General features: G+C 37.9%; 1 protein-coding gene across 1 annotated transcript in view; it reads left to right on the plus strand.

The window, feature by feature from the left end:
• The first annotated feature begins 5844 nt into the window (after positions 1–5844).
• The window catches only part of grin2ca (glutamate receptor, ionotropic, N-methyl D-aspartate 2Ca), a 63411-nt gene continuing 44202 nt past the window's right edge, over positions 5845–25053 (plus strand). Inside the window, exon 1 of the mRNA XM_053611436.1 lies at positions 5845–6083. The gene's annotated coding sequence lies outside the window, so the exon portion shown is untranslated. The remainder of the gene's footprint in view (positions 6084–25053) is intronic.

The raw sequence follows: 25053 nt of genomic DNA on the forward strand, positions 1-25053 counted from the left end.
AAAACATAAAAAAAATATATAAATTGCCTTATAAGTGAGAGCATGTGTGAGTGATAAAGAAAAATCTCCAGAGGAATATTGATTTTTAAAAATAATTACGTTAGCTCATTTAAACATTCCAGTAAAAAGCTGATATCAAGCAGTAACCTCTCTGGTTGTAATTGCCAACAGGAACAGTAGTCTGTTCCCAGTGAGCTAAATATAATCATTGGGCCACTCTGTGTCATAATACACGTGATACGGGTGGGGGGACATATTGTACCTTACCTGACCTAACAGAGAAGGGCTAAAAGTCAAATCTATTACCATGTTGATAAGTTATGAAGCAGTACTCTATATTGCTCAGTTTAAGCAATAACCCACCGTTGGATCTTTTTAAGAATTAGGAAGAGCAAGAGGTGTGTGTGTGTGTGTGTGAGAGAGAGAGAGAGAGAGAGAGAGGAAGACAAAGAGGAAGAGGTGGAGTAAGTTGGATGAAAAGACAGGCTTGAGGACGTAAGCTGAGATGCTGTTGGTCAATACACCGAGACGTCTGGCTATATTTGGCGGCTCCCCTGAGGTCTGCCTAGTGCAGAGTTTGGCCTTTTTCCCTCTTTTCCCCGGTTTCTGTCAGAAGAACTAGAAAATAATGTCAGCCCACACATGCGGAAGAGTGTGTATTCAGACATCAACACCTCGGCACACATGCCAACCTTGCCATCTTCTTGTCACACTTATTTTTGCTATCTGTTTACTGTTTTCTCCTATCCTTTCCACTCGGTTCCTTTTAGCTATCTGTTTAATGTGCTTGTCCGGCCTTTTGGCATGTGAAGCACCGTGGAGAGGGAACATATGTTGCTGCTCTCTCTCTTTGCCATCTGAAATGTGTGGCTTCCTCTGCCTCGTGCCCACCTGTTCCCGCAAGGCCTGTACTAACACTAGTGCTAATCTGCTAAGAGTCACCAGCAGCTACTGCTGACGTGCTAACGGCTGTAATCAGCACTGATGACTGACATCAGCTATTGTATCACTCTCTGCAGACAGACATGGCCTTCCTGAGAAACTGAATAATGGGACCAGAGCAAAGAATGAGTTTTCCACAAACTTCAATTCTTTTGCCTGCAATTTGCAGTACAACACAGATCAATAGAAAATACGGTGTGGCTGTGGCTCTGGTGGTAGAGCAGGTTGTCCACTAATCGTAGGGATGGAGGTTCGATTCCCGGCCCACATAACTCCACATACCGAAGTGTCCTTGGGCAAGACACTGAACCCCAAGTTGCTCCGGATGGCAAGTTAGTGCCTTGCATGGTAGCTCTGCTACCATTGGTGTGTGAGTGTGTGTGTGTGAATGGGTGAATGAGACACAGTGTAAAGTGCTTTGGATAAAAGCGCTATATAAGTGAAAGTAAAAAAGTAAAAGCGCCATTTACTAGTGGAAGTTGAGAACATGAAATTCCCATAGCATTCCCACTGGAACCTATTGCTTATCAATGGGAGTTCAGAGGCCACTTTAGGAACTTTATTCAAGACATGAATGAACATCACAGTCAATAATGATTAACCTATAATAAGAACCCAGTACACATTGGACTATATTGCAAATGGTAACACATATCCATATTTATAAATCTTCATGATGTATTAATTTAATAGACTGATTCTTTATGGATTAAAATGTGTATGAATTTATGTAATTTTATGGATCCTTATTACAAAAGGGCCTATTAAAATCCCATATTCCATGGAAATTTTCCACAATTTCCACCAAGAACTTTCATTTCTTGATTAGTTGTTCATTTTTTAAACTGAAATTTGTTAAAAAAAAGTCATTTTTAGATACAATATTAAAGAAAACAATCCTCCCTGAACTGACTTGCATATCAATATGCGTTCTTCAATTGTTCACTTTTCAGTCGACTTAAACTTCTTTTATTGCATGCTGGTCTATTTCTACACTTTCCTACATTACCCACAATGCTGTTCCTGTAATGAAACCAATTCCTTTAGTCTTCCTTTTAGTCCTTCTGTCTGTCCATCTCTCTCGCCTCCTCATCTGTAAAAATTGCTCAAACATAGCTTTCATGTTAGTACCATCCTCAATAGCTATGTTTCCATCCACATATTATTTTCTGAATTTTCAGATATCACGTAAAAAAAATGCTGGATGGAAACACCAGATGCAAATAAATGCGCATAAAAAACTTCTGCGCTCAATTGAGGCTGATCATTTTTTAAAATTTGATATAAAGACATGTATTACATGTACATGTAAAATTTGATATAAAGACATGTACTAGGCATAAACTACAATAGAAACATGTTTACCGAATAAATTCGTTGATTCGCATCAAAAAAAGTCTTGTGACTTTGCCTCAACAAATCATGTGATTGGATAATTGGCTCAGAAACGTAAAAATGACAGCGAGCGAAATGTGCCGGTTTCCCCGGAAGTGACGATTTTGTTCTCTTGAACACATGGGATAGTTAAAGTTAAAGTTAAACGACTTAAAGTTGCAACTTGGATGAAAACAAAGGCAATGACATCATGCTTGTCTGCTCATAGTTTGCTAACTAGACGAGTCGAGTTTCTGCCATAACTCTGCACTTTCAACTTTGTCGTATACAGTAGCTGCAATGCATTCTAGAACATCGAGTCCAACATTTCCACTAATTAATAACAATTAATTACTGCTAACTTCTCACAGGAATAGCAAAATACTTCACCAACCAAACAAATTAACGCCAAAATCGCTAAACACCTCACACATATTTCAATATAAATATATTTAATGTGTTTAAGGGTCGAATTTCCTTTCAATAACTCCACACGTCTTCCAAGTGTCTTCCAGCACTTAATTACCTCCTACATTACAGCCTTGTCTGTTTCTCTTATTAATCATGCACTTTATGGATTTCCACAAATCCTGCTGGTGAAGATTGAAATTCAGAACCATAAATATTTATCACCAAGGTCATTGATGAGGTCATTGAGGACATCATGAGTTTCCATTGCAGACAAAGCAGGACCACAAAATCGCAGGAGCGTATATCTGATTCATGACCGAGGGACTTTAAACCAGACGAACGCCAGGTGGAGAGTAATCATTGTATGGGAAAGGCACGATCAGTTTTATTTTTATGTACCTGGATGATCGTTAAACTCTTGGCCTGCATAAGAGGTCCAGGAGCAGTAGATCTCCTTAATTTCCTTCTGCTTTCAGAGTAATATTGCTGAAAATTATTTTTCATAAGTACCATTTTCAAGTGTGAGAATATGTGTGAGGTGAAGGCTATTTATGTGAGCATGTGTCATTGTGTGAAGAAGAGAAAATGGGTTCGTGAGCGATTGTTCATGCTTCTGTGTGTGTGTGTGTGTGTGTGTGTGTAGTGTGGGAAGCAGAGGGTTGAAATCATTTGCAGGCCCCTCAGGTTTTTAATACATCTACCAAGTGAAGGGAGGACGGAGCAAAGTGAAACCCTAAGTAGTGCTGTGTTACTGCACAGAAGATCAGCTCTACACGCATTTCATTAGTACCATTTTTCTCATACTGTTCTACATAATGGACACTTTTCTTTCTTATATGAGGGGAGACCGGGTGAATACGTTAAATTTACTTTCGCCTTTGGTGTCGTTACTGGTATAGAAAACAGCATCAGTACTCCTTATAATAGCACCAAGCTTAATAAAGTGATTATCACACTAAAATTGAACACCTCCTTTGAAAAACTGCATCACCTGCCCATCCGTAACACATCCTTAAAGAAGTCAGACCTGCAATAGAGCTAAACGGGAAGGCTGTCACGAGTTCTCGACACCCATTTGTACCGGCATCATACCGCTTTCACACCTGAAAACACAGCACGCAAATATTCAAATATTCAGCTCACAAAAAACAGAACAGAAAACAGATAAAGGTTCAATTATCCTGCTCAGTGACAGTCCTCTGAACAGTTTATTCGGAAATGCTTCTCTGAGGTGTGTTTTTGTCGAGAGCCAAGACAGGTCTAAAAGGATTTAGACTCTGAAATCACATGTAAAGCAACCTGGCTGACTGCAATTAAGAACAGAACAGAAGTTCAAAGGTATAAATCAACATAAGTTAATACAGGATACACATTGTACTTAAAAAAAAATTACTGCAGATTCTCTGCCAAAATATGATTTACACACAACTCAATTAAAAGCACTGAGACATCCCTGACAATAAAGTGCAAGCTCATTTCTCCATCTGGTGCTTGTCTTAAACAACGTCTTGGTGATGAATCTGAATAACAACCTTGTGGTTTTATACTCCTGTCACATGAAAAATCTTGGCCATAGATGATGTACGTTTGCCAAGGGCTTGATATTTATAGCTCTCCCTGAAAAAGTAAATTGTTCTTTTGCTTTGTGTCATTACTCCAGCCTGTTTTTTTTTCCCTTAGCCCAAATCTCTGACATGTAATCAATAGCTGTAAGCATTTTCACTTGCTGCATGCACAAATTTAGCCATGTGCAAAGTGTCCTATCTACAGGATGAAGAGAATCAGTTCTGGTGTGTATGGAATAGCTATGGAACGCTTGTAGAATTAAACTGGACCTGTTCAGCATTGATAATTAACTTAATCGTTCAATCATCCTGTTTCATCTTTACAATTAATCACCATAATCCTTTAAGTATTCAGTGTGTGCATGTATGTATGTATGTATGTATGTATGTATGTATGTATGTATGTGTGTGTGTGTGTGTGTGTGTGTGTGTATGTATGTGTGTGTGTATTGATCCATATCTAACAGCATCATCTCCTGGACCTGTTGAGTTGCATCTCTCAAGGGCGGCTGAAGACAAGGAGGAGAAAAAGCAGATATATATCGATAGAATGTCAGATAACCCTTAAAAAAAACGAAGCAATGCACTGAATGTGTGTGAGCTCTAGAAATATAAGAACCACAGTGTGGGACTTTACGAAGGAGGGAGAGGTGTTGGGAGAAGAGAGAATAGGATAAGTGAGAGAGAAACAGAGCAGGATGGGGTGGGGTGGGGTGGGGTGGAGTGGAGGGGACATGCAGGATAAATCCTTACGACATAATGATTACAGCTCACAAGCCCTTGCTCTGACACGGAGTGGACGAGGGCGCAGGATTACGACCGGACACAGTAATCCGCGGGCCAAGACACCACTCACCTCTGCAAGGACAAATCTTTTCTGCATACAAACACCAGTTTAGTAGATACTGTAGATGACCTCTAACCTAAGAGCTTGACCAAAACCAGAGCTTTTATTTCTGAGAGAAGTAACGAGGAAAAGCTGATGGCAGCTTAGAAGTTACAACCTGCAACAAGAACACAAATGGTCTCAGCCCTGCCCACTGCTCTGTGCCATCTGCCTGCCAGCCTCCATACCTCGTCTGCATCTGGAATAATTTCAGCTTGTCCTTAATGACAAGAACACAGTGGACGCACAACTGGAGAACAGGTAGTCGAGGTCCAGGATCTTCCAGCAATACTTCAGGGTTCTTTTCTGGCATTCGCATGAGGGACTACACATGAGCTCCATTTTCGTTCGGAAGAATTTGCTGTTCCTTCGCTCTGTATGGTGGACCGTTTTTGCACCTCTTTGGACTTCCAGATGGAAGGTGAGAACATCCTTTGGACACATGTACACATTATGTTCGTTTTATTATCACAGGTGATATAAATACACACGCTCGCTCCATGTAGTACTCAACTGTCTAGACATCTTTCTATATATGTATTCATTTTACTCTACCTTTCCTTTTCCTCCGTCCGTTCCTTTCCTCTCCCTCCCTCACAACCCATCCCTCCACTCCCTCCCTCCCCTCCTCATCCCACCCTCCCCTCACAGAACAAGATGATGTGACCTTCTGCCAAACTGCTCGAAACCATGCCACCGACACAGCAGGCTCCTCCATCCACTCTGAAATAGACTCAAACAAGTGCGGGAAGCGGAGAGTGAGCTGTACAGAGGGACAGAGTGGGGAGCGAGAGTGAGAGAAAGAGAAAAAGAAAAAGAAAGAGAAAGAGAAAACGGGACATTTAGAGTCACAGAGGAGGAATGTGTTGTCAGGAGCCTGGGCTGGATGCAGTTTGTCATTGCAGGTAACTGATCACTTTTCATGCTGCTGGGATGTGTGGAGTGAATATTTAACTACTGCTCAGTGTGTGAGTGTTTGGGATGCGTGCAAAGCTGTCATGTATATTTTTAGATGGTGTGTTCTGTGCTGTGTGAAACCAGTGTGCGACAAGGTCCATGCATTCAGGTGTGTGTACACGTGCGTGAAAGTGCCCTGCTGGATTTGTTAAACAGGTGCTATGTTTGCGAGGGAGTTCATCCACAGGTAGGATGCTCACTGGGACTGTAAAGGATTTCCGATTTGTCTTTATCTCTTAACGGTGTTACAAAATATGGCCTTATTTACAGTATGTCTATATTTATAGTGGCGTGTAGCCAAAAAGAGACAATTTGTCCTTGCACACCTGCTGTATGGAATAAAGTAGCTGTAATGAGACTAAAAGCAAAGTGAAGTGATCCGAGCTCCGTAGACACTGAAGCGCTGACAAGCTGCAGTAATTACCACTGGTCCACTTATTACTCAGGCGGGAATGCATCCCGATGCGTTTAGGATGTGACCCGTTGTGAATTTACCTAAGGGGCTGTGCGCCATGGCTGAAAGCATTTTATTGTCTTTTAATAAGAACAGGACATATAACGGGGGATGAGACAGAGAAAAAAAAGCGGTGAATGATGGATAGAAGGTGAGGAACAACACCGGGACTCACTAAAATTCTGTACGTTTAATGAGGATGATGTACCACACTACTGAATTAAGAAGTTCATGATATTGGAATTATAATGTTCTATATGACCTAACCAAAAAAAAAAAAGAAAAAAGAAGAGCTAATCCTATAAATGTTATATGCACGGCACCGAATATATGTCAGAATTTGTACAACAAAATATTATAAAATAAAAAGTATACATAAATAAAATATATATATAAAAAAGTTGAATATTTAAATAATTTTTTAAAATTAAAATATATAAAAATATATACAAATAAAAAGTTGAAAAGTTGCATCTGCTTTGACCTTGAGGTCAAAACTTTATGGCTTTTAAAAAATATATATTATAGCTCAGAATCTTCACATCATAACTGTCCATAAATTTGATCCTTTCAAGGTGTCATTTTAAAATGTGAGGTTTATTTTGGTAGGCATCAAAATCAGCCAAGGTCATATGAATGACACAGCAGGAAAAAAAGTTTAGGGAAAGATTTCTCATAAGGCTGATCATAACCATTTCATCCTTACTCACCAACCATAAAGTCTGCCTTTCCTGCTCATTATTCATATATTAACACGTCTCAAGATGGAATTGATTTGATGAAAATGACTTTACACTTCTTTTATATTCACAGAATGCAGCTTCTCTGATATCCCAAGCCCAGTGTATGCATTATAACGTGTTTGAGCCAATAGATGTGTGTTAATGACCAGTACAGCTCAAACAAAAGGCATCTAGTGAGAAAATGTTCATATTGAGTGGATCAGCAGACCTGTAACACTATTAACGGTTAAAGCATAAGGCCAGGCTCTTCATTACAGATGATGTTGTAATGTACATGGAAAAGCACTAAATCAGTAAGGCATTCTGAAGAAAAGTGATCCAATACACTTGTTGTAGAGGGAGTGTGTGGAGTGTGTAGAGTGTACATGTCAGTAAAGAGTAAGAGTGAATGAAGATTCTGGCCTCCTTGAGTGTGCTGCGGGTGATGGTGCATGTCAGCAAAGAGTTAAAAAAGAGAGGCCTGACCATCCCAGTGTGTGTGTGGATGGAACAGATGCATTGAGCCCAGGGTATGCTGGCTCTACATGGCAAAGAATGGTGCACCACACAGCAGGGTTCATACACACACACACACAAACACACACACACACACACACACACACACACACACACACACACACACATTGGAGAACACACTTTCTACTCTCTACTCATTCTTGCATGCACATAGCTAAATGTGGTGTGCTTACAGATGAGCTCACACACACACACACACACACACACACACACATCAGTCTTACTATCTCACAGAGGACTTTCCACTGACAGAATATCTAAAAAAAAAAAAAGAATAGAAAAGAATAGAAAAGGAAAAATAAAAACTATTTTCCTTTTGGGAACCAGCCAAATGTCCCCATGAGGTCAAAACTGTCAAGTATTACTATTCTTGTTATGAAGTGACACTTTATAGATAAAGCGTATATATACAGTAGATACACAGAGCACGCACATAAAGTGTGTGTATATAGAAATACATAGATATATACAGTATTTGATTATATATTCCATATATTTTACACTTCTACTGTATATCAGAACTGATATGTACGCTTCACACACCCCATCCACAAGTACACTGGATGATTCTTCATCTATATACTATATGCATATATAAACACGATTTTTTAAAATAATGGTTTTTAAATAATAATAATAATAATAAAAACACTGAAAATGTCTGTACACTTTCCAAATTCCGACAAATTCCATTTGTCTTACTCTCACAACATCCCGACTTGCACTTGACATCCATGTCTCACCTGAAGACGGTGTGCTGAATGCAGGTTACAGTTTCGACTCTACTTTGTGAGTGACAGGTCTGAGAAAAGGACCAAAACTCAGCTGACTCTATGTTCGTTGACCTGAAGGAACAAAATCAAGAAATGAAATCAGCTATCAAGTGCAGATGTTTAAGCAGATTTTAGTTTAATCCTAGCAGACACTTGAATGTGAATATACATGCAGCAATATACAGTACGTGCCAACACACACACACACACACACACACACACACACACAGACACACACACACACAAACACACACACACACAGTGCACATAGCACTGGGGAACAATATTGATTCAAAATGGCCTAAAGCACATTGCCTTTGTGGTAGAGTTACAGTTCTAGCTGTGGAAGTAAAAGCAGTTAAGCCGGTGATGAAGCCAAACAGGCATCAATACGACCGCACAAAAATTCCACTGCTGTGTACAAACAGGGCAACAAACAACCATTTAAAGATTCGCCGACTTTACTGGCTACTCTGACACCAGCCCCAAGTCTTGCCTATAAAAGCTGTCACGCCTGTGTTTGACTTCCAGATGAATGACTGATACATATTACTCGGCTCCAGCTCATCTCAGAGCCGTCTCCTTGTTTCCCCACAAAATGACCTCCAGCTCTGCATCACAGCTTTAGCTGATGCTTTGTCAGCGAGCTGCCACTAAGAGCCCATCGTCCTAATGAAAGCTTAAACAATTTAGAACCAATGTCCCAGTGCAGAGCACTTTACATACACAATCAGCTAATAGAAATATTACACCTATATAAGGAAGTGTTCGATATAGCAAAGCCGATCATATAGAAGACACAAAAGAGGGAACGAGAACATTTAATTAGCCTGTACGGGCTAATAAACACACATTTAATTAGAAATGAGATGAAGATTGGATTGGGTGACAGCCCTTAGACACACACACACACACACACACACACACACACACACACGCACACACACAGAGCTAAACAGCCAATAAAGATTGGATCAAGGTCATGAGAGTGCTCTCATATGAGCAGCTCCACAGCCGTCATAGATCTCTTTCTCTCTTTCTTTAACTGATCATCAGCTGGTGTGAAACAGGGGAAAATAGCAACTTTCCACAGAGGCGAGAAAATCCGAGTCTCTCCAGTGTGATGTGCGAGAGCGTCATAAGCAGGAGCTCCAACAAACCGTCTCCTTTCGCGCACTAATTCTCGCCTTTTGCGTGTGTGCGGAGACTGGAATGTCCCACATGTCTCCATTTGTATTCAGGCTGGCAAGCGACGTCTGCCGCTCTGTCCACTGAGGAAAACAAGAAAAACTCTGCCAGACTGTTGACCAAAAAAAAAAAAAAAGGATAGAAACAAGGGAACATTAGGAACAAGCAGGTTAGGTCAGTCTCCGGACAGCAGAATCTGTCACTAAAAACAGAAAAAGAAAAAACAGCTAAGGAAACACCTCTTCCGTGAACACCTAACTAACCCCTAACCTGCCAACCCCACATTATCCTAAAAAACAAACTAAAAAAACACCTACTCTGACTCTTACACCTCTACTCTGCACCCTTTGCTTTTCTAGAACAAAATTATAAATCTTGTATGGTAGGACTACTTGTTCTCCGCTTGATATTTCACTTTACTTGTATTTCCTCATTTGTAAGTCACTTTGGATAAAAGCGTCTGCTCAATGAATAAATGTAATAGAAAAATGTCTGATAGAAATAAAACACAATACAGTGTACTGTTATATGAAATGAATCAACGACAAGGTGGTGTGATCACCCAAAGCAAACTTGCCAACGATTATAATTTTTTAAAATCAAAGAACAACACACTGAACATTTTTTAAAATCCATTTTTGGTTACATTTAATGCAGTGGAACATCCACAAAACAAGTTAGTTCCTGTTATCACTTCAGTTACTTCCTCGTTTTTTGAAAACACATCTTGTCATGTTATCGACAAAATCCATCCTGAAGAGTTTTCCCTGTCTGAAAACTTAAAGTGAAATCCTTTTACAAAGTGCAGACACTGGAGACTCCTTCCAAAGATGCTAAATAAACATCTCACAGAAAATGTCCTCATATCAACAATTATGCCTGGACACCACAAATCCACAAAAAGGAAAGTGTAAAGAACTTGAAATACATTTCTGGAAATTTGGATAAAATTACACAAGAACAGCTTTGTTAGTTTGTGTTGTGTGTTGTGTAGTTCTTTTTTGTTTTAAAAAGGAAAAAAAAACCTTTAATGAAAGAGTTTCTATTCCATCCCATTCCATCCCAAAGTGAATCCTTTGATGTTTGAATCATCATCTTTTAAAATTATTTGCAAAGTATGCTCTAAATAAAATACTGTATAATAAACGTATAAATCAGCGGCACAAAAACGGCACAAAAACAGCTTTGTTAAGACTGTTATAGTCTATATATAGTGTGATGCTTGTATTGATTCATGTTGTGTAGTTATTATTATTATTATTATTTATTTTTATTTTACTTTTTTGAAAGAGTTTCTATTCCATCCCATCCATTCAATAGTTTATTGCAAGTATATATATATATATATATATATATATATATATATATATATATATATATATATATATATATATATATATATAAGCAACATATTTTTGCACGTTTTCTTTCAAAGATGCTACTGCATGGTGGATAGGGAAATTAAGGTCTATAGACATTTCTTCTGTACTGTTGCTTCTTATAGGGGATGGGAATCTGGGTTGACATGAGTATGTCGCTATACAGTCCCATCCGAAACTATTGGAATAGCAATGGCAATTCATTTGTTTGTTCTATACACCAAAGACATTTGGGTTTGAGATCAAAAGATGGATATGAGTTTAGGATTTCAGCTTTTGTTTTCTGGTATTTACATCTAGATGTGTTAAACATAAAATACAGAACCTTTTGTAACAGACCACACAATTTTTAGGTTAACAAAAGTATTGGAACAGATAAGTCTTGAAGTAACTTAATGTAAATAACACTTATATTTGGTTGAATATCCTTTGCTTGCAATAATTGCATCAAGTCTGTTGCTCACTGCCTTTACCAAATTGTTGGTTTCTTCTATTGTGAAGCTTTTCCAGGCTTTTAATTCAGGCGCTTTCAGTTGGTGTTTGTTTTGGGGGGTTTCTCCCTTCAGTCTCCTCTTCCAGAGTTGAAGTGCATGCTCACTTGGCTTAAGGTCTGGTGATTGACTCGGCCAGTCTAAACCATTCCACTTTTCCCCCTGATAAAAGGCCTTTGTTGAGTTGGCAGTTTGTTTTGGATCATTGTCTTGCATGATGAAGTTCCTTCCAGTTATTGGCAGACAAAATGTTCCTGTAAACATGCTACCATCATGAGTTCCATCACCAATAAAGATTAGTGAGCCTGTTCCAGAAGCAGTCATGCGAGCCCAAGCCATGACACCATCTCCACCATGTTTCACAGATGAGCTTGTATGATATGGATCATGAGCAGATCCTTTCTTTCTCCACACTCTGGCCTTTCCATCACTTTGGTAGAGGTTAATCTTGGTTCCAGAACTTTTGTGGCTCATCTCCATATTTCTTTGTGAATTCCAGTTGGGCTTTCTGATTCTTACTGCTGATGAGTGGTTTGCATCTTGTGGTATATTTCTGCTTTTGAAGTCTTTCAAATGGTGGATTGTGATACCTTCACCCCTGCCCTGTGGAGGTTGTTGGTGATGTTACTGACTGTTGTTTTTGGGTATTTCTTTACAGCTCTCATAATGTTTCTGTGATCGGCTGTTGTTGTTTTCCTTTACTGACTCATTCGGTGTCTGTTCTTCAGTACACCAGTGGTCTCATTCCTAACTGTTGTATTGGCTATGCCTGATGTTTGTACAATGCCTCTGATTGATTTTCCCTCTTTTCTCAGCTTCAAAATGGCTAGCTTTCCTCCTATAGACATCTATATGATCTTCATGTTGGCTTATCCTTTTTAACAACAAATGCAGCCTTCACAGGTGAAAACGAGGGTTAAAACCAAGAGTAGATGTTCATAGCTATTATATTTCGATCAATTGTTTTTAAACAATTGATCTAAAAGGACTCACCTGAGTAACAAGAAACACCTGTCAGTCACATGTTCAAATATTTTTGCTTGCCTACAATTTGGGTGGTCTGATACAATACGTGCTATTTTCTATGTTGTTTAACACATCTACACATAAATACTAGGAAATAAAAGCTGAAATTTTAATCTCTCTTCTCATATTCATCTTTTGATCTCAAACCCATATGTCTTCAGTCTACAGCAAAACATATTGATTTTGGCCTTGCCTTCCAATAGTTTCAGAGGGGAAAGTATGTATATGATGAATATGTAGGTACATGCTTTATCTGTGTACCAGCTAACTTACAGTACACCATCAAGAATTTGTTTTGAAATGGTAAACTGCAACCCCATCATTCCCTGAATGTCAATCAGTTTGTTTAAGCACTGATGTATACAGTTTGAGATGCAGCTCAGTTGCTTATTCAATGTACAGCAAAGAAACAATAATCTGGTGCCAAGGACATCTGTGAACTAGATTAAATAGCGAAGTATTATGTTAATATACAGATTGCCAAGAGACTTTGTGTGTGTGTGTGTGTGTGTGTGTGTGTTTGTGTGTGTGTGTGTGTGTGTGTGCGCACGCGCAACAAATGGGGAAGTTTGATGTCATCTGGATGAGAAGGGATTCTGTACTGGGTGCCACAACTACAGCTTAACCAGGGTCTTATACTGATCCTCTGCTACACACACACACACACACACACACACAATACATGTTTTGCCCCTACACTGTAGTAGACTTGATACATTTACTTAACCCTTAAATTACTGACCCTGGAGACAGTGAAAACTTATGCAACACTGTTTTATCTGCTTGACACTTTATGAACGGTTTATAAACCTAATCTTGTTTTAAGGCCATGTTTCCTCTCCTGTTAATTGCTCTAGTCCAAATTATATATATGCATTTGATGGTCCATGTTTGTGTATCTATTTACACATAGCAGAGACAACACGTGCATGAACATTTCATTTTTTGGTGTAGTTTCTGTGTTTTATGCTCATTCACATTTCTGAAATTTCTTCTTCACGGCAAAAGGGAGAGTTAAGGCTTCAATCAGTTTCCATCTACTGTCTTTTAATATGACAACAACAACAACAACAATAACAAGAACTGTAATGACAGCTTCAATACACTTCCTGTATGAAGAAATTAATTGGCCGCAGTAGTCAGGTGTGATTTTGGCTCATTCTTCTAAACACATTGTCTTTAAATCTTGTTCACTTGGATTCAATTCAAGTGATTGACTGGGCCATTCTAACGCCTTGATTGAGAGTTTCCTTTGCTGTATGCTTTGGATCGTTGGGAGAGCTCTTTGCTTTTACCCATCATGAGATGGTAACACCATGGTAAAAAAAAGCCTTTTTATAGACCATCAATTTACTATCCCAGCTGATATTAATTTGCACAGATAGGAGGTAAAATTATTTCTAACTACTTACTGATTTCAGCTGGCTCCTTGCCTTACCTTACCTTGGAGAACTGCGTTTTCTTAGTGTGTTCAATACTTTTTTCCTGTGTCATTCCGCCTTATTACACATAACTTTATTTATGGACTTTAATGTTGTGAATTCTTTATATTTCCGAATGTCCGAGTTAGTACTGATGTTTGGTGAAAATTTCATGTGAATAGCCTCATTGTAAATATATTTACTGAAATTTTTTTAAACACTTTCAATACTTATTTCCCCCACTGTGTATGTATATTCTGTATTTATTTAATTAAGTCATAAGACATTGCCTTCTAACTGTTTGCACAGATCAGCAGGTTCCTTAGTGTATAGATCAGGTACATATTCATCTTATAGTAAGTTTTAAGATTGTAATAGATCACCTACTGACTGCCATAACTGTACACTTTATTATTACTTTGCATATATTTAACACGTCTTACACACTCATTAATGGTTCTCAGTTTCTGCTGTTCAGCAAAACATTGTGCTGCAGGAAAGAAGATGGTTGTACCTTGCACCACGTAAGTACTTCAATAGAAATGTAAAATAGTGTTGTTGTAATGCTATAATAATGGCCTCAAAGCTCTTTCCACATTAAAGGCTACGAAGCCCAGGTGAAGCATTGTACTCTCATTACGTTTGCAGTCTTGATTTGAAAACGATGTGTAAAATTTACTCGGAATCAAGCATGATCTCTGTATTTGTTTAAAGTGTGATTGCACTGGAGATCTTCCAAGAAGTAAACAGACACTTTAGTCTTATGGAGCATTTTAAACAGTCTCATTATCCATGTGATGATGGGGAAAAAAAGAACAACAACTGATTAACAGCCTGGGACGAAACTATAGTTTAACCCTTTGGGAGACTTAGCTGCCAGTAAGAATGCAGGATGTGAAAACAATGAGGAAACAGGAAGAGCTCTGCAGCTGAATACAAAAGGGTTTGTGTGTGTATGCTTGTATAGAGAAGATCACTTCTCTTCAGGAAAAATGTTCGATGGTATGGTAGGTTAGAAATCAATTATTGCTCCCCAAAGAAAAACCCCCCATAAGGTTAGTTTCTTCAAATATAACAAATAACACTGGCACTCCACTGCAATGGAAAGGGGGTCAATTGGGGTTTTAAATTCTGTTCATGGTGAGAGACTATCTCTCACTGGGTGCTGTTTCTCTCTCTCTCTCTCTCTCTCTCTCTCTACTACATTTGTGGCCTCTCCAGACTTCTCTGTTTGCACTATCACTAGCAAACTGACATTTCCCCCCATTTTTTGTCTAAGGAAACTAAATTACTGGGACATTTTGCATTGGAATAGCCCATATATTTAACATCTACATATAACTTAATTGCACACTGACCTTTGTATTCTGAAAAGTTAAGCTCATTACTAGTAAATCTGTCTGGAAGGGAAGTAAAAGGATTGCAATAAATGAACACGTATCAGTGTGCACAAAAAAGGTGCTGTATCAGACTACTGCTTCTTATTTTGACCACCTGTTCATTTTCTCTCCTCTTTTTATTTTCCATAGAACTTTATAAAGTACATTTTTATATGAATAACAGAATATAGTTTTTTAAAATCATATTTAGTTAACGTTATCCTGTTTTTGTTTTTTTAGTCAAGTTTTAATTGACTAAAACTAACTCGGGGGGAGCACGAGTTACAAAAACGAGCACTATGAAAAAACATGGTAACATTGATGGTACACTATTAAAAGGTGGTAAACTGTGAATGTTACCTTAAGGTGCTAATCCTAATATAACCTGATCTAACTTTGTTAGTGTAACCTAATGTATTTAGGTTGATTCAGTGATGATTAATATTTTTGACTTGAATAAATTCTATTAATTTAGATGTTACCACATGAATCACATTTTTAAAAACTTTCTGTGAAGCCAGTGTTTATTTCTTCCGGTGCCTTTTCACATAACTAACACTAGTCAGTAATATTATCTATCAAAACATACTTCTAAATAAACTGGTTCCATGCTTTTGCATGTGAGGGCTAATTGCTTAAACAATGTGAAAACTGTACAAAAAGTTGGATTTATAATAAAACTTTTCTCGGGTGTTATCACTGTTTGCAGGACTACCAGAGCGATAAAATATAAAACCGTTTGGTTGTCTAACATGAGACAAGGATAGTTTGGTGTTGTTAGTCAAGGGGAGGCACAACTTAACTATCATTGTATGGGTTTATTGCTACAGTGCCATACAAAGTACATTAGCTGTCCTTATGCTCTGCTCATATCATGTTTACATAACGTGCAACAAATATAGACAGCTTTACAGACCTTGTTTTCCTGCTCAGCATGAGAGGATGTTGGTGTTTCAGTTACAACCCCTTTACTAGTAAAAAATACAAATAAAAATCTACGTATATCCATTTTCTCCTCACTCTGATTGTGTGAGCTAGCGTTTGGCAGAACTGAGTCTGTGACAGTTTTATGTTGTGGTTGATGTTAGAACAGACCACAGCATTATCCGTCAAAAATTAGAGAAGATTTACCTAGATCTGTGTTATGCTGACTAGCGTAGCATATTCACATAACTACTCAGCTGTAGTCCATGCCAAAGTTCTTCTGTGTGCCATGAAAAGTTCAGCTAAAGCTAAAATGAAGTATATGAGTGCCAGAGATGGTTTGAAGTCTGTGGACAGTTTGTGGATTCTTTACTGCCGTGCCATCTTTTTTTTTGTCAGCTTTCACGCTTAGAAAAAGAGATTACAAAACAAATGCAAATTACTTGGGTGACAGAAAGATTAATGGAACAGTTTAGGGGAGAAGAGATTAATAATATGAGACCTGATGGCTCTTAAACAGAGGCTGGAATAGCCTATGGAAATAGCATTTTCAGTACGGTGCTTCAGTCTGGTATGGTGAATGTTTTGGCACCAATTGTGTTGAACTTCAGGAATAATAGTGTGGATTTAACTCTTAATATGAAACAGACAGAGAGCTTTTAAGATGATTGTTTTAGATAATGATACAGTTATCTAGAAGTGTGCACTAGACTGTATTTTAATCCCATTATTGCCTGCTCCCGAACGGCTTCTGACCATTCCCGCCCACTTCTGCAGACACTCTTGACGAGTTCCGGCCTCTCTCGTAGAAAGTTGGACCGTTCTCTCCTGCTTCCACTGATATTTCTTTTTGCCCCTTCACACAGTATTTTGTGATAAACTTTACTGATGAAGAATGAATGAAAGCAGTAAATGCAACACACAGCACTGGAGTGAGCAACATATACAGTGGATTCAGAAAGAATTTAGACCTGTATACTTTTTGCAAATAATTTTTTTAAAGAGATTTAATAAAACAAGGATTACATTTCAAATTAAATAAAATTTTCAATCATCAATCTACACAAATCCATAATTAAGGTATGTTCAAGCATACAGCGACTCGCAGCGACAAAGCAACCGGAGACCATTCATTTCCAATGAGAGCTGGCAACTTCAGGCAACTAGATGTGGCCATTTCCAGTGAAGTGTCAAAGTTGAGAAAAGTTTAACTTTATGCAAATTTGGAGCGACTTGGTGCAGCGACTACCAATGTTAGTGAAGACGGTAGAGTGCATGTGATGAGTGAACCGCCATGCTGCCTGCGAGTCCGAATTGTTTCATTGAGCCAGACAGTCCAGCGCTTGTGCTTTTGCCGCAGATAGATGGCTGCAATGGCAAAGAGCACACACTGCTTATCCTTCATTTCATAGGATATGATGCAAATATTTACATTGGTGAATTTTATATACAAATGCTCTCCCTCCAGAATGTTTCATTTTAGCAGCAAGAAGACTTGATTTGTTGTGAACAGTGGAATGCTAGTTGCGCTACCCACTGATAAATGCTACTACTGCCAACCAGTAGTAGGAACAGCTACTGGCGACTTCATAGTACAGTGACTGGTGACTTGAAGCGATAAAATCTCTGTATGTGTGAATATACCTTAAAAAAAAACATGTTTGCAATGCATTAAATATCTCACTTAGATAAGTATTCAGAGCTGTTTTCAGTAATTTGTAGAAGCACCATTAATAAGTTCTCATGTTAATGAACATGGTCTTTCTTTGTCCCCCAAGCTTCATCTTTGACTCCCCTCTTCTACCAGCATGAAAAAAAAAACCTGCTCTTATTTTTTGTTGGGTTTCATGGAATCCCAGTCTTGCTGCATCCTGCTACAGTAACATTGCAACTCTATAATGAAAAATTCTAATGAAAAATCCAGGCTGATCAGCTTCCAGCTGCCAAAACACAGGTTGCACTTCTTTTTTTTTTAAATTTTATATTATCGTCCAGCTATGTTATGACTAAATTGATAGATAAATGTTTGAGAATTGCCCCACTTTGTTATTTTCTTAAAGACAACTTATCTATAATGTTGAATTATTAGTAGTTTCCATCTACCAGTTTGACCTGCTTGACCTCTGTTTTGGTAGCTGGTAATTGGTCAGACCAAGCTGGATTTTTCAGATGAGGAGTCAGTTACTATAATACTTACTACACATTGTTTACTGTTAGACAGTATTGCCCTCCCTACCACTGGAGAATTGTATATTTCATTTATCATTCAGTGTTTTCTCAATAACATTAACGCTAGGTTAAGCAAAATTCAACATATCACTATATAAGCTGAAATGGCAGAAAAATGATAATGACAATACTTTCTGGCTCAGAGGATATCATTATACAACAGAACAACATAGTAGATATAAGAAATGAAATAGAACTGTAATGAAACAAACCTGCCTTTACAGTATCCTCAAGCACTGCTGGGTCTTCTCATCATGTCAGGAAGATCCATTGTAGCACGAGGAATGGGTGAGATACACAGTATTTACCAACGTGTCAATTTGTGTGTAATTGATTTTAACCTGTTATTTCTATAGTTTACTTTACAATAATGATGTAACACAGTGCCACTAGATATATCTGTATCCGTCAAGTGCTTCAAATATTCATGTTTGTATATGGATTTACACCAACAAGGTTTTTTTTCAAAATAGCGGTGTGCCAGGACTGATTTTTTTAATCCTACTCATGGTGATAGTATTTCTGATAGTACCTGCCTGCGAATTTATTGGTTCTATTTTCTAAAATCTAAACAAACTAGTACGCTAATTAAAACCACTGCTACCCTGACCAGGCAGTTACTAAGGATGAATGAATGAGCACTGTAAATGTGCTGCTGTAAATGCATCGCTCATGTTCATGTAAGTGAATGTGGGGTTTTCTTGGATCTTGGACCACTCTCATGACTTTTTTTCATTGTATCCTGCAGGGTTCCCAGTCCAGGGCATACCTCTACATGCGATATGAAACTTTCAAACAAACAAACAAACAAAAAATAGTGTGCACACTATTCATATTAGCATTTCTTTAGAATACATTATCTGTTCAATCCAAATAATGCATTTGTATTCAGTTACAGCACTATTTTACAGTAGTTAAAACATTAGTCATGTGTCATGTGTCATGTCCAGGTCTGCAACTCTCATGATCCTCAGCCACAACATCACCAAAGTCAAGATTCTATCCCCACTCAAAATCACTTTATTACTAATGACACCTAATAACCTGGATTCTCAGTGTTACTTTGCAAAATCTTGCGCCATTATTGTGTCTGTGATGATTTTTGTCATCTGCCTGTTTTTGTTATCTGACTGTTTTGATTAGTGTTTGATCCTAGCCTGTGTTATGTTTACTACTGGTTTAGCTTTGTCTAGTTTATGCTATTCACCTGCCTCAGGTATATGAGTATTGACTAATCCTTTGGCTTGTCTCCTGCAATGGTGTTTATAAAATCAGAAAACCTGCATCTGTGTCCATCTGTCCACTTCTTGACACACTGCTAATATTTACTTTCTCTGCTTACCCATGTAAAATTAATTCTGGTAGAATAGTGCTTTAGGAGCATATCTGAACTGGTTTGTCAGAGGCAATGATGGACAGTTGCATCATATTGCCAGAGGTGATCTGATGACAAGTAGACTTAAAAGTTTTGGTTTAAAGATTTGTCTGTGTCACAAACCACAACCTAGATTCAAAAATAGAGGTGATCTGATGTGATAGGATATGACAATAATAATGCTGCTTTGGGATGTTTTGTTCAGATGCCAAGCCAAGAAATTACGTTTTGGCCTTCTCTGTCTACAGTACTTCTGGAAGGTTGGCCAAACCCAGCTATTAAACTCTGCTTGCCTAATCTATAACTGAAAATGTAATTAGCATAACAACACTATTGTCTCAGGTCTCACCCTCCTGTATGACAGTTTTAAATTGACTTTGGGCATATATGTATTCTGAACACGAAAAGCCATGACATTGTCCAAGTACCAGATATTGTCTATATTCTGTATTATTCATAATGCATAAAATTTTAAACACCTATAACAACTTAAGATTCTTGGTAATGCATAAAGGTATCAGAAACTTTATTTAATATGATGCCATTCTTTTGCAATAAAACCAATACATTTGATGTTAGACATATAGGTAGAGGTTCTGAGTTACTGGATTATTGCATTGACGAAATATTGCATTCCTTTTTTTGTTTTGTTTTATTGATATTACATTTGAAATGTGTGGATATGCGATCTGAGTGTTAAAGGAGTCATATTATGCTTTTTAATGTTTTCCTTCTCCTTTAGTGTGTAATGTATCTGTCTGTGCATGTATAAGATATGCAAAGTTAAAAAGCTCATAGTCTCCCCTAAAGGGATTTATTCTATCTAACAGAGAACACTGCTCCAGACCTGCCCAAAATACCCAAAAAGTCCAGATATTACTTCCGCAAATGTCTTCATCACTATTTGCAGTATTAGCATAATCCCGCCCAAAGGCAGCCACGAAGAAAGAAGGCGGGGCTTCAGTTAATTGTTTGACGCCATTTCATGGAGACCTTGTGTATTTCGTTGCAAAAGCAAAACCCCTTTGTTTGGCCTTCCAAAAACTTACGAAATTAGGAGTCTGTGGTTACTGTTTATTTATAACGCTGTTCCCGAGCAGTACAACCCAAAAGTTTGCTTGTGCACAGCAGATTTTACGGAGGACAGCTTCTTGAGCCTGCAATAATGTACAGTATGCAACAAATGATACGTTTTTTGAACATTAAAGCATGTTAACCTATTCTATTACACCCATTAAACAAAATAACAAACTTTTAAAAACGTTTAAAAAGCAAAATATGACCCCTTTAAGTCAAAACAGTGAGAAAGTGATTCGAAATCGAACAGAATTTGCAATAACCCAGTTCAGCTAATTCATCCCAAGTTATTGGAATACTCAGTTAAAGTGTTTGATGGGTTCTAGAGGTTAGAGTTTAATCTTACAAAAAATAACATTGCTGCAACATTACCCCACCCCAACAATCCACCAACTGCGGTGTTTTTGGGGGCTGTGAAAGGACATTGAAGCATAAGGTTTACAAATATTTGTATGATATAGGGATGTAATCCTCAGGCTTCCACATGATACAATTTCAATTCTTAAGGCAACAATTTGTTATTTGACAATATCACTGCATTTGATATGATATTACTATATATGATTCAATTTAGCAGCCTCTGATCAATATATAACCAACTTTGCTCAGAATCTGGGGTAAGCTTACTGTCAATTCACAAATGATAATGATGCAGAGAAGGGCTATTTTAAGCGTCAGAGTAATGGGTAAATCATCTTACCCAGCCTATTTAGACATCAGTTTAAAAAGCTGAATTATTTTTTACACACCAGTTGTCTGGATGTTTTTGATAACAATTCTTTTGCAATCAGTTATAAGCAATAATAATTGACAGTCACTGCCTTTTAAATGATTGCTTTGATCCAAATCATCCAATTGTTTCACCCATACTACACTACCCACTTCTCCACCATGCTGGCCTATTCTAAAAAAACATCCCCTGTTTGCTTCAAAATGTTCTTGGAATGTCAGTCATATATAAATTAAATCTGGAAACATAAGTGTTACTGTTAACTACAACTAAACGTGGGGCATCAACAGTGTAAAAAAGTCTATAAAACAAAAATATTTATAGATCCAGATAATCTGAGAGACTGACATTATTAGAATTATCAAAACATTATTAAACCATAATGTTAAAAAAAAAACAAAAATATTTTGCTAACCTAATCTTAAGGTAAGATGCTAAGAGGAAAATGAAAATAATTATAAGGAGAAAAAAAGGTATGTGGTGTAGTAGGTTGGTGACTGTAAATAGAGTAACAGTTGGTAGGTGACACAAAATTGTACTGTTGCTTTCCAAAAATTAGTCCAATGATTAAGGGTTAAGTTTTATTTGCATTGATATTGTTATTATTTAACCTGTATTTACTGAATTATTAATACAATAAACTTTCCTTGGCATGATAATTAAGTATAAACATTCATGTCACTACATTTCCACTGTGGCTCAGTGACTATTTGAACTTTGGCTACATTAATACACTGGTTTAACATTTATGTGTATCTCCAGTTTATGAAAAACCCCAGAACCTGTATTTAATGAGATTTCTCTTGTCGTCTGCTTCTCCTCTCCAACTCACCCACTAGAGGGTGGTAAACCAGCAAGCTTAAGGCAGAGTACTCAATCTGTAGTTCTGAGCAATTGAGATTTGTCTGTCTGAATGGAGAAAATGTTCCTGTCCTGTCCCATAATTTGAGAGTAAAAAGATTTGTATCCTTCATTTTGAAATATGCACTGATATTAGAGCAGGAGAGACGGACATTGCAGAGAGCAGTTTGTGGAATGTTGGGTGCCAAGCTTGGTTCTTTGACTCCTGCTTTGATCTAATCTGGGCTGTGTGCTCTCAGGCCAAGCCGTACTGCAAAAGAGCCAAGAGCAGGAGAGAAAGAGACACACACACACACACACACACACACACACACACACACACACACACACACACACACACACACACACAGAGAGAGGTCACACATTTGAAAATTGCTACTGACAGAAATTGGGGATAGGCAGAGAGAATGACACAGTTTTAAGCTCTAAGGGTGATAGTGAGAGAGAGAGAGAGAGAGAGAGAGAGAGAGAGAGAGAGAGAGAGAAGGAATTGGATACATGCAGATTTGTACACTGGATTACATGCCTAGGGAGAATAAATTTAAGATGGTGGCATGTGAATGCAATTTAAAAGTGAGGAGAAGATTATAAGGTTCAGGAACACTGTATGACAGTTAGTCTTAGTTGGTACCAGCCTCACTTGTTTGGTTAAAGGTCATGTCTCTTCAGCTACAACTTCTTGACCGGTTGTCAATTATGCAATTTTAAAATGTTTTTATTTTGATGGACACAATTACTTTTTGGTAAATAAAAATTACGACTAAGCACTAGATACACACAGTGGTATCCGTCAAAATTAGTATCAGTACTAGTAAAGTACAATAAAAGCTGAAAAGATATTTAAGGCAATCAGTTTTGTTTAAAACTAATAATATTTAACCATTTTCTGACATTGGAATTGATATTATAATAAAAAAAGTATCTCTATTGATGTATGTCTCATTTCTGTTTACCTTACATTACATAAGACATACTGACAAAGTATTCAGTTCATTCATTGATGAATCATTCAAGCAATCTGTTTAATAATAATGTTATTTCTTCACTTAGTCGACTTTCAGAATTTATCCTACACTCTACTCTCCTCTCGTGATTAAATGTGTGGAGAATGTATGACACATAGCACCAGCCAGGGAGAAATTAACCCTCTTTTTGTCTTTTCATTATTAACAGTGTTTGCAAAGTCAACCTATATAAAGATTCATTCATTCATCTTAAGCTTTTTCCTGGTGAGGGTCAGAGTCTATTCTGAGTTTATCACGAGGAAGTTAATACACCATGGATGGGACACCAGTCTGTGGCAGTTCACCATGCGCACACACATTCATACCCAAGGGCAATTTAGAGTAAAATTGGCCATATTTCTGTTCTCTGTCAAGGTCTCCTGTATATGATGCTAATTATCCAATTAGCCAGAAATCTACTGCTGCTGTAATCATAAAGACTTTCTTATCCTAATATGCTCATACTGAACATACTTTCAACACATTTTGTACTATTTAACTTTATAGTATACAGTTGTAAAAGAGTAATGATTTATAATCCCACTATTACCCAAAAGAGGATGAATTCCCTTATGAGACTGGTTCCTCTAGAGGGTTTTTCCTCAAGTTGTCTCAGGGAGTTTTACCTTACCACTGTCACCTCTGGCTTGCTAGGGATTTAGATCTACATACGGCATTATACAGCCAGTAACCTGATCCCAGGATTGCCAGGCAATGCCAAACTGCTGCAGAATCATGCAGCTTATAAAGATGTTATAGTTGCAAAATGTCAAGCAACTAATTTTGACTTGTTGCTAGAGTAACATACACCTTTTTTAAGTAATGTAACGCAATCATGAATAAATATTAGTAACATTTACTTAAAGAAAGTGCTTGTACACAAAACCTGACATGAACCTGCATAAACATTGATCAAATCTTAGTCCAACAGGTGTCAGCTGACATAAATACTGCTTTAGTTATTTTTGATGTGAAGCTGACATAACACCTGAGACAAGTGGCAGATTTATTGTATGTTGGCATACAATAAATGCTTAAGTTGCTGACTTTGCGCTGACATTACAACTATAATAACTGGCACGGGCGGCTGTGGCTCAGTTGGTGGAGCGGGTTGTCCACTAATCGTAGGGTTGGCAGTTCGATTCCCGGCCCACATGACTCCACATGCTGAAGTGTCCTTGGGCAAGACACTGAACCCCAAGTTGCTCCCGATGGCAAGTTAGCACCTTGCATGGCAGCTCTGCTACCATTGGGGTGTGTGAGTGTGTGTGTGAATGGGTGAATGAGACACAGTGTAAAGCACATTGGATAAAAGTGCTATATAAGTGCAGACCACTAATAACTGTAG

This window comes from Ictalurus furcatus, chromosome 2 (genome assembly GCF_023375685.1).
Source record: "Ictalurus furcatus strain D&B chromosome 2, Billie_1.0, whole genome shotgun sequence".
In the NCBI taxonomy this organism is placed as follows: Eukaryota; Metazoa; Chordata; class Actinopteri; order Siluriformes; family Ictaluridae; genus Ictalurus; species Ictalurus furcatus.